The sequence below is a fragment of the Engystomops pustulosus genome, chromosome 5 (assembly GCF_040894005.1).
Source record: "Engystomops pustulosus chromosome 5, aEngPut4.maternal, whole genome shotgun sequence".
NCBI lineage: Eukaryota > Metazoa > Chordata > Amphibia > Anura > Leptodactylidae > Engystomops > Engystomops pustulosus.
In genome coordinates, this window is record NC_092415.1 from 161468746 (window position 1) to 161481048 (window position 12303).

At 43.2% G+C, this 12303-nt stretch overlaps 1 long non-coding RNA gene across 2 annotated transcripts in view; it reads right to left on the reverse strand.

Annotated features, from left to right (window-relative positions):
* LOC140134222 (uncharacterized) overlaps positions 1–894 on the reverse strand; it is a 131825-nt gene extending 130931 nt beyond the window's left edge. For both annotated transcript variants that reach the window (XR_011856139.1, XR_011856138.1), the window contains exon 1: positions 820–894. This is a non-coding gene — a long non-coding RNA (uncharacterized lncRNA). The remainder of the gene's footprint in view (positions 1–819) is intronic.
* Between the last annotated feature and the right edge of the window lie 11409 nt (positions 895–12303).

A 12303-nucleotide genomic window follows, 5' to 3' on the forward strand; every position in this document is an offset into this window, starting at 1 on the left:
AGCAGTCATTCAGGAAGAATGATATGCCGGGGAGTTGGTTCTTCCCCAATATCATCAGAGGCACGAGAGAGGGCATCAGTCTTGACATTCTTTTCTGCAGGACGAAAGTGAATCAAGAAACTGAAGCGGGAAAATAAGAGTGACCAGCGAGCTTGTCGTAGGTTGAGGCGCTGAGTGGTCTGAAGATAAAGGACAGTGATGGCGAACCTTTGAGAGACCGAGTGCCCAAACTGCAAACCAAAGCCAACGTGTCTATCCGGAGGTGCCAACACAGAAATTTAGCCAAATGGTGCCACAATACCACCTAACAATAAGACAAATACTGCCATATGATGATGCCACCTTTACAACCACATACATAACATCATTCTGGTAATAAAGACTATAGAAAGGCCAATGTTACAATGTTTGTAGGGTAAAGTGGTTGTTGTGGGGTGGATGCACAGGTGGATTTGGGATCACCCATATGAGAGCTGTCCGTGGCCACATATACACTTGCCTCTGTCCGCAGCGCTCATCACCTGCACGACCTGGCCAGTGATGCAGCATAGCACCCGGTTACATTGTGCATAGGGTGCTTACTGTGGGGTTGTCCTAGCTTCACTGGACTCCTTGTGCAGGTGATGAGCACTTTAGATACAGGCAATGTGCCCACAGACAGCTGTCATACAGGGGGATTTGGGACACTAAACCACAAGTATGTATAGTTGGTTTAGTGTCACCTGCCAGGACCTCTGTAAGTGTGCACATGTGTGTGAGCAGTCCCAGCAGCTCCTGACCTCCTATCTCTGTGTGTGGGCAGCCCCAGCAGCTCCTGACCTCGTATCTCTGCTCTGCTGCTGTCGGCTCTGTTTTGTGAGCTGCCTCACTCCGTTCTCTTCCCACTGTTTCCCGGGCTGAAGAGGAGGAGGGGGGGCGGGCACTGATCGGCTACTACTGTCTCACTAAGGCATCACTAGTGAGAGCAGAGACGATCAGTTCAGGCTGCAATGGACAGAGACGGAGCTCCGACTTTGATGAGACTGGGGAGATGGTACATGTGCCTGCAAAAAGGGCTCTGTGTGCCCTCTCTGGCACGCATGCCATAGGTTCTCCACCACTGATATAGGAGGTTATTGTGGACAGTAAATACGCCAACTGAATGGCAAGCTCCTTCCAATGGATAGCGTCATTCTTCCAGGGCAAGTTTAATGGCTAATAATTGTCCTATGGAGTAATTGCTCTCCGCAGCAGAGAAGGTCTTAGAGAAGAACCCACAGGTGAGAGTTTAGCCTTTGTGCCCCTTCTGGGTGAGAACGGCTCCAGCACCAATGGATGAGGCGTCAAACTCTAGCAGGAATGGTTTTTCAGTGTCAGGCTGGATGAGAATGGAAGCAGATGCAAAGGCAAACTTCAGCTTAATGAAAGCTTCTTCAGCCACCAGAGACCAGAGTTTAGGATTGGTCAGTGCCGCAATGGGAGATACAAGGGAGGAGAAATGTGGTATGAACTGCCAGAAGTAATAAGCGAAGCCCAGTAACCTCTGGATAGCACGAAGTCCTACTGGGCGAGGCCACATAAGTACCACCGACAACTTGGAAGGATCCATCAGTAGTCCCTTGTCAGAGATAATGTATTCTAGGAATGGAAGACTGCTCTGATGAAATTGGCACTTCTCGAGCTTGACATAAAGGCGATTGGCCCTTAGGCATCTGAGGACTTGGCGTACATGGGACTCTGGTCCAGGGAGAACAACAGGATATCATCAAGATAGACCAAGATAGAAGGTCTCTGAAGATATTGTTGACAAACTCCTGGAACACTGCTGGTGTGTTACAAAGTGCAAAGGGCATAACAAGGTACTAAAAAATGCGGCCTTGGTGGACACCAAAGAGACCGTGATGGGCACGGGATGAGGAACCACCAAACAGCGAGACTGACACTCAGCGAAGAACCTCACCTGTACGCCAGTTGAGCTCAGGATGTCATTCCAACCACAGGAGACCTAGAAGGACTGAAGACATGGATCGGGGTAGAACTGTCTCTCTTTATGCAAGACCCCAACTTGCATTCATAGGGGCTTGGTGCCATACTGGATCGGGTCGCAGAGGATCTGCCCACTGATGGAAGAAATGACCAGCGGCTTCTCTTGGCGAATCACAGGAGAGTGATGCTGGGAGACCAGATCAGCATCCACGAAATTACCTGGAGAGCCAGAGTCCAGGAAGGCTGAAGCTTGAACCGGACCATTTGTTCCAAAACTGAGAAAAACAGGAACAGTGGAGAAGCTTTGATCTCACCTAGGGGCACTTCTCCCAGGAGCCCTAGGTGCATACGTTTTGCAGACACTGAGGACGGACTGGACTTGGGTTAAGAAAGTGCTCCTGGTTGGCACAATAGAGAAAGAGATTCCCTTGCCTTTGTCGGGTATGCTCTTGAGTAGACAGCCAAGCTCTATACACCTGCATAGATTCCTCAGCAGCTGACATGGAAGATGACCAAGGTTGGTCCTTGGAAGACAGGAGCCCGGCAGGGCAGACGTCAGGTCCTGACTTGCACTTGTTCAAGACGCTGCTCCTCAGAATGCTCAGAGATCCAGATGTCAATCCCAGAGGCCAGAGAGATGAGACCACTCAGGGAAGACAGCAGGTGTCTTGCAGACAGTGCGTCTTTAATCTCTCCAGAAAGTCCCTTTTTAAAGGTTGCAACCAAGGCTCATTCATTCCAGGCTAGCTCAGAAGATAGGGTACGGAACCAAACCACAGCAGGGCAGTCTCAGCAGAAGATGCCCAGGCTGGTTCCTCAAAGACCGGACCGGAATTCAGCGGAGAAGGTGGTGATATTAGCTGTTACCGGGTCTTTCCTGTCCCAGAGGGGAGTAGCCCATGCCAGGGCCTTCCCCGAAAGGAGGCTGATGATGCAAGCCACTTTAGACCATTCTGTGATGAACTGCGTAGGCATAAGTTCAATGTGCAAGGAGCCCTGGGTGATAAAGCCCCTGCACAACTTGGGGTCCCCATCTTACTTAGAAGGCATGGAAAGTCTCAGCTTAGGTTCTGCAGATGGTAGAGAACCTGGAGTAGCTGGAGGGACTGCAGGAACTTGATGCTGCAGCTGAGTAGATGATAACTGCTGCAACATGGCGGTGATTTGTCTGAGTTGCTGACCTTGCACTGAAATCTGCTGGGACTGCTGGGCCACGATGGTGGTAAGATCAGCCAGGTCTGGTAGCGGAACCCTGGTGGGATTCATGGCCGTATCTTACTGTCAGGATTCAGGGGTTGTGGACCCACTCTACCACCGCAGACGATGACGTAAGCTGACACCTGGGACTGGAGTCTAAGTGGCAAAAGGTTTTCACCAGAGTCCGCCGCAAAGCTGGTTGGACTTGCTGCAGTGTGGTACCACCAGGTCGCTCCACAGGCGCAACTGTGTCCGTGGTGGCGGCCAAGGCAAGGTACAGAGTCGTGACACTGAATCGTAGTCAGGGGTAGGCAGAAGGTCAAGACAGGTAGCACAGGATCAACGTCAGATGCAGAACAGAAAATCAGGCCTGGCAGCAAAGGAACATAGTCAGAAACGGAAGCCGGGTCACAACAGGAATTCAGCAAACAGTCGCAAGACATAGGGAACAAGCTTTCTGTCAGGCACAAAGGTCTGACAGGGGACACTGGAAGGAGCTGAGAATTTAACAGAAAGGGCAGCTGGCCCTTTAAATCTCAGAACGCCGGCATGTGTGCACCCTAAGATGTTGCAGGGCCACCCGTGATAAGATCTGTAAAAAGATAATTAGATACTTCAGGAAATAGGCAGTACTCCAAGCTTGAGGTGAAAACAGGGTGTCATTATTCCATAATGAGACGTTTTGGTGACACAGCACCTTTTCAGTGCCTATTTCCTGAAGTATTTACTGGAGACCTTATTGTCAAGGGCTTGACGGACTTGCACCCATTTTTTTATTGTGCTGCTCTGGAACGTTCACTTATCTAGATAGATAGCAATAGAAGAAACACACACAGCACTCCAGAAGTAAAAAAAAACTAATCAGAAATTAAATTTATTGTGGCAATGCACAACACCTAGAAAAAGGTGGTCAACACCAAAAAGTCGGCACAATAAATCATATTCTGATTTGAATTTTTTGGACTTCTGGAGTGCTGCCTACATTTCTTCTATTGCTATTACGTAAGGACTGAGCCAGTGTAGGCTTTGCACCCCTCCTTAGTGAGAAGTTATTTTACACTGTGTGGACTTGCATTTTTCCAACTTTCTAGATAGATAGATAGAGAAATAGGTGTTTTTATGGATACACATAACTTGCTCTTGTATGCCTCCTATAATGGTAATTGAATTTATTTGTGATGATCATAGCTTAAACTATAGTACCTCGATACTATGTAACAAATCCCACTTAGGAGCAGCCGTGCAGATCAGAAGACTTAGCTAGTCTTGCCAACATTCCATCACTGAGGTGGCTATGTGATTGCCTCTTATTTGTAAGTATCTGAAAAGCCTCTTTGTGCTAAATAAATGCAGTATATTATTACAGTCTCCCAAATTCACTTTGATACTTTAGTCATTTAGTTCTGGATGTATACACATCAGTGAAAGGGGATTTTTTGGATATGTATAAGTTAAGCAACTGGTTTGCTGTAGAATCATTTAGATCTCACTCTGATGTAGTCTTCTCTGCTAAAATAGTTCAGCAGTGGTAGGAAAATGTTTAATGCAATAACCATATGCCAGATCAAAACTTTGTATCTCAGTTGGGTTTGGGAAGAATGCCACATGCACATTCTTTTCTTCGACTAAAAGCATTCTGGTCTAATTATAGGTGAACGCAGTCAATAATTCATTCTGTAAAAATGACTATATTGTTGAATTGTGCATTTTCTGAAGAAATCCAAATAATTTTTCAGCAGAAATAAAAACTTTTATTAAGATTAAAATGACCATACTAAAGGAAAATTGGTTGAAAAATTGACAACTGTCAAATGTCTTCATTCTATACTGGGCCCAGCTTGTGCAGTATGAGGTAATGACTTTTTATAAAGCCTTTAAGCTTGGTGTTGCTGAAACCCCAAGATTTAAACTTTAAAAAATGGGGATGAATGGATGCAAATTTAGGTTAACTGCAGGACCTGGTCATGTAGTCATTGAGGTAAAATGTCAGTGACAAGTGCCCAACTGTGAGCCTGATATCCTCTTTGCGAACATCTTGCCTGATTTCTTTGGTAACTGTCTGACTAAAGTAAGCAGCTTCTTCCCCTTGGCTAGTTAAGGCATATTTGCATATGCCGATGTCACGTCTCCTCTAACCGTCTGAACTAGGTTCTATGGCTGTCTGACCTGATGTCTGCCACTCCCCTCATTTATTCTGTATTTCTGATTTCTGGTTTCTGAATTCTTGCCTGTTTATTGACTAGTCTATTTGTATTGTGATTTGGTTGTTGATATTCCCCGCTGCTGCCGACTCGGATTGTTTACCTCGCCTTATTGTGTTTATTTGTCCCTATTGTTACGTGTTCCCACCTTACCCAGGGAGAGAACGTTGCCCAGTTATTGGCCTCTGTTTAGGAGGGACCCAATAAGTAGGTAGGGACAGATTGGGGGTCTCAGTGTCAGGGCTCACTGTCCTTGTTTGTATCCTGCCATTACAGCCGATCCAAGATTTTAAAATTTCCTAACTTGACTTAACAACAGAAAGAATTGTGTAGAATTGCCCAACAACATGGACGAGTGCCAGATATACTAAGAAGGTAGTAAGTATTATAATTGACTGGCACACACTGGTAGTCAGGAGTGGACATGCTAAGGTGAAACATGTGTTGGGGCAGAGGGGAAGTATGACTTTACAAAAGTAAGTAGCCACTTTGGTGTTCATATGTGCATATACTCAGCTTTTGGCTTTGAAATTGTAACATGTCTGTCTAGCGCCTTATACTTATTGAATGAATCTCTTTGGCTGCTATACTTAAGGGACTAAGTGCAATAGTGTGCTGTGACATTAAGTGAGAGAATACAACTTTATCTTATTCATGCTATAATGGTCATTTAGGGGTATTTCCCTTATGGTGATTATGGTGTGATAGGACCTTTTCCTTGATTTGTGCTTTTTTTTTCTGGTTTTAACCCCTTAACGCCGAAGCCACTTTTCACCTTCCTGACACGGCCCATTTTTTCAAATCTACCCTGTGGCACTATAAGTGGTTATAACTTTGGAACACTTTAACATATCCAAGTGATTTTGAAATTGTTTTCTCGTTACACATTGTACTTCATGTTAGTTAAAAAATTTTGGTGGTAAGTTTTGCATTTATTTATGAGAAAATCAGATATTTGGTGAAAATTTGGAAAAATTCTCAATTTTCGAAGTTCAAAATGTTCTACTTTTTTCCACACATAGTCATAACAGCAAAAAACATAATAACTAACTTTCAACGAATGTCTACTTTATACCTCCATGGTTTTTTATACATACTATCATTTTTGTAAGATGTTATGGGGCTTTGAACGTCAAGTGCAAATTTTCACATTTTCATAAAAAAAGCAAACTCCTGCTATTGAGGGACCTGCTCAGGTTTGAAGTCACTTTGAGAGGCCTAAATAAAAGTAAAACCCCATAAATTACTCCATTATAGAAACTACACCCCTCAACGTACATAAAACAACTTTTATGAAGTTTGTTAACCCTTTAATTGGTTTACAGGGGTTAAAACAAAATTGGATGCAATTTTGTAATTAAACGATTACGGTGATACCTCATTTATATTGGTTTTTATATATTTTACAATTTTACAGGAAAAAAACGAATATAAAGAAAATCTCATTTGTTTTTTGCATCGCCATCTTTTTGGAGATATAACTTTAATATTTTTTGGTTGACAGAGCTAATTTAGGGCTTATTTTTTATGTGTTGAGTTGTCCTTTTCAGTGGTACCATTTTGGTGCACATAACTTTTTTTTCATCACTTTTTGGAACATTTTTGTGAAGGGACTTTATGAAAATTTAAATTTTTGGCGAGTTTTTCACGTTTTGTTTTTACGGCGTTCACCGTACAGGTCCAATAATGTTTCTGACTTATTGTACAGATTGTTGCGGATGCGGCGAAACCAAATATGTGGGGTATTTTGGTGATTTTCAGGTTTTTTTTACTTTATTAGACGTGTATAGGGAATGTTTGTGTTTAGGGGACTTTAACTTTATTTAATTAATTCTTTTTATTAAAAAGTGTGTTTATTTAGTGATTTTAACTTTTTTTCTTTACTTTTACAGGTTAGCTTGAACAAGCGATCCACTGATCGCTTGTTCAAGCTATTCTTCACCTAATACAGTGTAATACAGATGTGTTACACTGTATTATGTGACACACTGAGCATGCTGGAAGCAGACCACGCAGCCCCGGGCACTGGCAGTCCCGGGGCTGCGATCGGAGCCACAGGGTAAGCGCCGCAGGGATGTCCGATTCCAGCTAAATGCCCCTGACACGCCGCGGTCAGCGCGACCGCGGCGTGTTAGGGGTTAACACCTGCATTTGGAGAAATCTCCGATCGGGGGTGTTAGAGGCAGGTGTCGGCTGGTGCCGGCACCTACCTCTTGTCTGAAATTACCAAAGGTTTTGGATTCCGTTAAATCCCCATTTCAGTCAATTGGGACTCAATTTTAAACACCTAAAATAGCTGTAAAGTACATAGGGGTAGTAACAGGGTTCAGACCAAGTTATTTTCATAGAGGATTAAAGAAGCAATGGAAAAACCCCAAACCCTTCCTCTCACTACATTTAAAGGCACTGTGGATCCATAGGTGTTGTTGCACATGAATTGTCTCATGTGGAAAAGGCTGTACAGAGACAAGGTCAAGCTTTCCTCAGTGGGAAGGGCCTCCTCTTCTGCATCCCCCCAGCCACACTCTAGTAACACCTGTAAGCTCCTCCCGGTGTCACCATGCTGGGATGTAAACTCCTCCTCTTCCAAAATTGTCCACTGGCTGAACAGTGCAGTACCAACAGTCGTTGGTGGTGAAGTGATGTTGTTGACTACTTTGACTCACCCTTGCATTCTGGAGCTGGAATTGAACTTTTGCCTGCTGCTGCTCACACACCCTTTCCAACATATGCAAAGTTGAATACAAAGTTGGTACATCACCTGTAAGGCAGTGGGTGGCAGTATATAGTTCCTCTGCAAGGCAGATAGGTGAGCAGTAGTAGGTTGCAAAACCCCAAAAAATGCAAACACACTCCCCACTTTTTATTCAGCAGCTGTGGCATGTCTGTGTAATTGGTGAGGAACCCTTGCACCACCAAGATGTGTAAGTCATATTAAGAATGTGCGTCAACTTGGCTAGGTCTGAGGCTGCTACAAGGTTCTAATAGTTGCTGCACACCACCATTTTTATTTTAAGTAGCACAAACCACTTAACTGCTAGTGGATACAGTCTACATCTCGTGTGAGCCGTGTGTGGTCTTTCAGCCAGGCAGTTTCAGCACATCCTGCTACCATTTCCCCACAGCTTTGTAAAACTGGTGGTGCAAGTGCTGCACTGATCACACGAGGAGAAGGTTCATTCGCAGCCGAAAAGCCAATCCAGCAATATGTCCGGATAAGGACTTGAACGTTGGGTCTGCTCATCTCTCGTTACTAACAACGGAAAAGTGATGGAACAGTGGTGGGAGCTTAGGCTAACATGTTTGGTGATTGTGGTGACTCAGAAATAAATATTTCCTATACTTTTTGCTTTAAGCTTTTCATTGACATTATTAAGTATGTTTACTCTGTTTCTTTAAGAGTGATTGTAACCATATCAATAACACATCCATCCCAAAATTTTAAAAACTGTTAGAAAAAGTTTGATAAATATACCACATACTATTTGAAGACCAAAGAAAAGAGCACTTGAAAGGACTTACGAAACAGTTCAAAAGTTCACAAGAAAGAAAAGGAAATTAAGTTTATTCCTCAGTATTTCATATGGTTACAATATGGCAGTGAAACTTTTCCTTCCTCTGAGGATTTAATCATGTTTTTAGTAATCTATAAAATTGTACATTTCAGGGTTGTTTATGCTAATGTCATGGAGATATACAGTACATGCTGCTTTATTTTTATTCACCTGAATGGTGCAGTTATACAGATCCCCTGCTGTTCTCTTCTAGGCCACAGCTAAACTCTTTGCTATCTGTCATATACATCGGCTGCCACCACGGGCTAGTCGCACTGGTGGTACCCCACCGCAGTAAAACCATCCCGAATCCTGTCATAACAAGCAAGCAGCAATGTGCATGAAGTTAAAGGGAACCTGTCACAAAGACCCCTTTTTCTGTCTCCCCGTGTCCCCACAGACAACCAGTCTTTTTTAGTTCTAAAAAAAAGAGTCCCAGAGTCCCAGGCTTGTGTTCAGTGAGAAGCAGTTTCCCAACCCTCTGGAAACCGCTCGTCAGCCAGTTTCAAAAAATCTAAATCAAAGCATCTCCCCCTCATTAACCCCTTAACGCTCTGCGCCGTAGCTCTATGGCGCAGAGGCATAAGGGGTGTATGAAGAGGGCTCACGGGCTGAGTCCTCTTCATACAAAAGTGGAGGTTTTTGCATTTTGCAGAAAACCCCCACCGCTAATAACCGCGGTCGGTGCTTGCACCGATCGCAGCTATTAACCCTCTCAACCATCTTTAACCCTCTCGCCATCTTTATTACGATCGCCGCGCCCCCGAACCTCATCGGGGGGGCGGCGATCGGTTGCCATGGTAGCCTCGGGTCTTTTGACACAAGGCTACATGGCTTCTGGAGATTCGTTACAATGAGCCAGTGGCTCATTGTAATGAATGACCTGCAAAAATGCCATATATTGCAATACAGAAGTATTGCAGTATATGGTAGGAGCAATCTGACCATCTAGGGTTAATGTACCCTAGATAGTCTAAGATATAGTGAAAAAAAAAAGAAAAAAAAAAGTTTAAAAAATAAAAAAAATTAATAAAATATTAAAAATTCAAATCACCCCCCTGTCCCTAGAACGGATATAAAACATATTAAACAGTAAAAATCACAAACATATTAGGTATCGCCGCATCCTAAAATGCCCGATCTATCAAAATATAAAAACGGTTACAGCCGGCGGTGACCTCCGAGACGGGAAATGGCGCCCAAATGTCCGAAATGCGACTTTTACACCTTTTTACATCACATAAAAAATTAAATAAAAAATGATCAAAATGTCGCACAGACCTTAAAATGGTAGCAATGAAAACGGCGGCTCATTTCACAAAAAATTACACCTCACACATCCCAGTGCGCCAAAGTATGAAAAAGTTATTAGCTTCAGAAGATGACAAAAAAATGTTTTTCTTTTTTGTACACATTCGTTTAATTTTTGAAAATGTATTAAAACACAATAAAACCTATGTAAATTTGGTATCACCACGATTGCACCGAACCAAAGAATAAAGTAGGCATGTTATTTGGAGCGAAGAGTGAAATTCGTAAAAACTGAGCCCACAAGAACGTGACGCACGTGCGTTTTTAAAAAATTTTTTTTCCACATTTGGAATTTTTTTTCAGCTTCACAGTACACGGCATGTTAAAATAAATAACATTACGGGAAAGTAAAATTTGTTACGCACAAAATAAGCCCTCACACAGGTCTGTACACGTAAAAATGAAAAAGTTATGGATTTTTGAAGTTGGAGAGCGAGAAATGAGCGGAAAAACCCTGCGTCCTTAAGGGGTTAATATAAATAACTTTAGCAACCCTTCATAAAATAGCAGCAAACACTTATTAAAATGTAAATACAATACTATAGACCTCTCCATTCTTAAAAAAACACCAGTGTATCAAATGCTTATTTTACCCACTGTACTTAACTTGCTCTCTGATAAATACTGCATTTTTAAGAATACAACTGCTGGAATAAGTTGGAGAAAACAACAGGCTAAAGATAACACAGTGAGGCATGTAGCCAACAGGTTCTACACCCTATGGTTCATTAAACCTGACAATTGTACAACTGGTAAGTTTTACAAAGTGAATCAGACACAACCAAAACCCCATTCACTACTAACTGTAAGGTTCTGTCAAATTCCATCACCCGTCAAACTTCTAGGAACCAGTTGAAACAACTAGGTACTGGCAACCATGAGCAGGCTTTCACTCAAGAGAAGTTCCATGTAGATCGTTGGTCATGGGCCAAGATCATAGAGAACCCAGGTAGATAGTTCTCACTGGGTTTTGCATTGTTCTAGAGGGTGGGACTAGAGAAAGTATTGAAGTATTACATTGAATTGAAGTTCAGTGTAAAGTCTGAGCATATATGTTCAGTAAAAATGATCAGTGCAGCTTCACTGTTCATCCTATTTGTCTTCCTCTTTCACTAAGATCAATCTTTATGTTTCATGGATACGGACCATGTATAAGTAAACATGGGTGAACCTAGCCTCTCTGCTGCCTGTGGCATATTATTAAAAGTGCCCCCCCCCTATTTCTCCAATATCCAATCTGTTGCTCCATTCATTGGGTTACAACAGACCCCCATGCCCAAGATATGTGGGGGTGCCACTGATTAGCGAGTTATGTCCTATTCTGTGTATGGGTGAGAAGTTGTTATGACTGGACAACCCTTCTCCTCCTCCTCACAGTTACCTCCATGTTCTGCCCTCTCCTCATTCAGTCCCCCCTTTCTCTCTGTTACCCCACCCATCTTCTCACTTTCCTCATTCAGTTACCCCCTCATGTTCTCTCCCTCTTCATTCAGTTAGTCTCTGCCCCAATATGCCTCCTTCAGCACCTGAGCCTCACGGATAGTGTGCCCCTGTAAGCAAAAAACATTATGGGGGAGATAATAATGTTCTCTACCATAACAATCCAAAGAGACATAGTATAGCTTCTCAATAGTAGTTTTCCATAGTGTCTTCTCTTAATGAAAGAAAGTTCTCGGATTATAACCACCCCCTCCTTACTTTACAATTTTACTCAGTTGTATTGCTGTTTTAGCATCTATCACATTTATACACTGACAGTGACGGTCAGTGTAAAATTCTAGAGTGTGGGCAGGGACTCTCTAAGCAGACACATTGGGGCTCATTCACTAAGGGACTCGGCTTTGCACAAAAGTGACAGGTATTTAATAGGGTCTGCGCTGGCATTGTATCGCATGTGATCGGACTTTGGTGAAGCTGCGCTGGCTTTCAAATTGGGGGGCGGGCCGTCGGACTATCTGACTGAGTCGGACTGAGACTGATTTAACTTTCAAATTGTGTTGCAAGACAATGTACTTACATGTACATGCAGAATATTAGGGCGCACAGTCTTAAGTGAATCGCGAATGCAATTCTGT